The sequence below is a fragment of the Tarenaya hassleriana genome, unplaced genomic scaffold (assembly GCF_000463585.1).
Source record: "Tarenaya hassleriana unplaced genomic scaffold, ASM46358v1 Cleome30, whole genome shotgun sequence".
Classification (NCBI taxonomy): Eukaryota; Viridiplantae; Streptophyta; class Magnoliopsida; order Brassicales; family Cleomaceae; genus Tarenaya; species Tarenaya hassleriana.
In genome coordinates this window covers 770,923-774,583 of record NW_010966178.1, presented here as the reverse complement: position 1 = coordinate 774,583, position 3,661 = coordinate 770,923, and positions in this window count along the sequence as shown.

Below are 3,661 nucleotides of genomic sequence, written 5' to 3'. Positions count from 1 at the left end.
TTCAGTGAGTGTGTTCTCATTCTTTGGTGAGTGCGAGTCTGAGAGGGAGACCGATTGGGCAAATCTCTTTTCTCTGGTGAGTGATTTATGTTGTAAGGTTTTTTTATCAGTAGAATTCATTGTGAGAGGGGAAGAAACTCAGGGGGAGTTTCGGGTGTGTGTACGTAGTAAGTACGATTCTTACAACAAAAAGTGAGTTGTACTTGACTATCTTTCTCAAGTGAATAGAACTGATTAGTTTTCCGCATTACTCTTTGAGTGTTCAACTTTTTCAGATTTTTTTTTTTACTTTTATATTATATAAATTATAAATATGTCATGAACCGTCTCGAATCGTTTTTATTTTGATTCTTATTTGGTACTTATTTTTAGTATCATACCGTCCCGAACTGTCATAATACCGAATCGAACCGAACCGAATAATATACGACACTAATTTGGTATAAATTTTATAATACCGAATAAACTGTTCCCGAACCAAACCGTTAAAATTCCAAACCGAATCCCGAAACGCCAATTCCGTCTTTACTTTGATTTGGACAGCTCCACATCTTGGATTCCACTACCATTTGGATCTTTTTTGGATTAAATTTTAATCTAATCTTCGAATATGAATATATTCGTCTACAATGAGATGAATATATATGAAATGGGCAAAATCTATATATATCTGTAGATATCAGTTAGCCGAATTCATCTATATAAGATGTTGACCGGTGGAATCGCAATCACGACGATTATGGGCGTTTACGATGCGTTTATTGGCAATTCAAGGCGATTGGTACTGACAGATAGAAAAACTGTTGTTGGTAGCAATTGCGATTTAGAACGAATGGTTGATAGAAATTGCGATTCTAACAATCATTTTTTCAATCGTCCGCAATCGTCATAAATCACCACCGGTCACATCCTAATTAGAATTCATCGCCTCTAATTCGAGATTGGAAATTTTGAAATAAGCTATGAAATCTATTTTGAAATCATCTATGCGTCCAACCTAGCAAGTGAATACTTTTTTTAAAAAAAAATTAATTTGAATACGCAAACACATGCATGATATAAAGGAAAGTAATACGTTAGTGCGTCAAATCTCTTCTAATTGATTGCAATCTTATATAATCTTATATAATTGATTTTCTCTTGATTGTATCTCCTTAGATATAGCAACATCCTCATGTATATATTTTGGTATTGCACAAGTGAATAAACGTGAGATTACATTATTCCTTTCATGGTATCAAGAGCCTCTCGTCTAACGACAACTCCGCAACCCTAATTTTTTTCCGATCTACTGCTCACCACAACATCATGGCTGCCAACACCAGCGTGTCTCCCGACAATGTCACGTCGTACTCCACCGACAGCTCCAACATCACGGTGCTCAACGTGAACGTTTCAAACGTCACCAAGCTCACTTCCATGAATTACATAACGTGGAATGTACAGCTTCGTGCTCTTCTCCAAGGATACAATCTTGACGGATTCCTTGACTCGTCCAATGCTCCGGCGGCAACTATCGTCACGAATAACGTGACAACACCGAATCCAGCCTATCTTCCTTGGTTCCGCCAAGATAGGCTCGTGTTCTCTGCTATTCTTGGCTCGATTTCCAGCCCCAGCCAAGCGCTTATTGCCTCCTCCACTACCTCGGCTGCTGCATGGGATATCCTTGCATCAACCTATGGAAGATCAAGTAAAGGCCACATCAAACATATAAAAGAACAACTCCGGAGGCACACCAAAGGCAGCAAAAGCATTGATGAGTACATGCACTTTTTCAAAGTTAAAGGTGATGAACTTGCACTCCTTGGAAAACCCCTAGATCATGAGGATCTAATTGACTTAATCCTTGCTGGCCTTGGAGAGGAGTACAAACCCCTTAAAGACGTGATCAATGCCAAAGACAGCACCATATCCTTCGTTGAGTTACATGAGAAACTCATCAGTGCTGAGGTTGACATCATTGCTCCGCCTACCGACCCTACGGAGATCCCGATTACTGCCAATGCCGTGCAACACAAGTCTCGTCGAGGCAACTCGAGATTCAATCCCTCCGATAGCCGATCTTCGAGATCTTCCTCCACTCTCCCTAGAGGCTATCAAGGGAAATGTCAGCTATGTGGTACACAAGGCCACAGTGCACGCTCTTGCCGCATGCTACGCTCCCCTCAAGGGTATTCTCCACAGTTCAATGCTCGGCAGTCATCTCCACCACAGCATCATCAATCTTGGCAGCCTTCGGTGCAACATGCATCTGTGTCCTCTCCCTCATGGCTCATGGACTCAGGAGCATCACATCATATAACCACCGACCTCAGCAACCTCTCTCTCCATGCACCTTACAATGGTGGCGACGAAGTCATTATTGGTGATGGTTCCGGACTTGCGATCACACATACGGGTTCTATGTTTCTCCATTCTCCTACTCGCTCCCTTGTCCTAAACAATGTTTTACATGTTCCTAATATCCACAAAAATCTCATCTCTATTCATCAACTTTGCTCTTCTAACCTTATTTCCGTTGAATTCTTTTCCGACCATTTTCAGGTGAAGGATCGAAAAACGGGGGCAATGTTGGTTCGAGGGCTGCTTAAAAACGGCGTGTACGAGTGGCCAAATCACCCTACAAAACCCTTCGAGTGTTCGCCCATTCCTCTAGCTTTAGCAACCGTCAAAACTTCTCTCTCACAATGGCATCATAGGTTAGGACATCCGTCCAATGCCATTCTCAATAAAATAGTATCGAGTCTGTCTCTACCTCCCTCTTCCTCTAGTCTCTCTTTGTCATGTGATTCGTGTTTTATCAATAAAAGCCACAAGTTATCATTTTCTATATCTAGTGTTTCTTCTTCTCGACCGCTTGAAGCTATTTTTTCGGATGTTTGGACATCACCCATAACATCCATTGATGGCTTCAAATATTACATCATTTTTGTTGATCACCACACTAGATACACTTGGCTATACCCTCTTCGAAAGAAATCCGATGTTGTCCAAGTTTTTCCCAAGTTCAAAGCCTTAGTCGAAAACCGATTTCAAACACGAATCATAAATCTTTATTCCGACAATGGAGGAGAATACATAGCCCTCAAAACCTTTTTATCAACTCATGGCATTTTCCATTACACTACCCCGCCTCATACACCCGAACACAATGGCATATCCGAACGGAAACACCGTCATGTGGTCGAAACCGCCCTAACCCTCCTCACTCACGCATCCATGCCCTTAAGCTATTGGACCTTCGTTATTCCTACGGCTGTCTATCTTATCAATAGAATGCCGACTTTAGTTCTTAATCACTCCTCTCCCTTTGAGTCTCTCTTTGGTTCCAAGCCAAACTACAAAAAGCTTAGAACTTTTGGTTGCCTTTGCTTCCCTTGGCTAAGACCATATTCAAAACACAAACTCCAACCTCGTTCCAAACCATGTGTCTTTGTCGGATATTCACTCACACAAAGTGCATATCTATGCTTAGATGTCTCTTCTCCTAGGCTGTACGTTTCTCGTCATGTGGAATTCGTCGAATCCGAATTCCCATTCCCTCGTCTCACTCACATTGCTCCTTTACTCTCCTCGTCTCATAATATCGTCTCATCTCCTCAATCCTCTGAGCCATCTCTTGTCAAGCCTTGGTCACCGTACACGACGCCTGCAACAA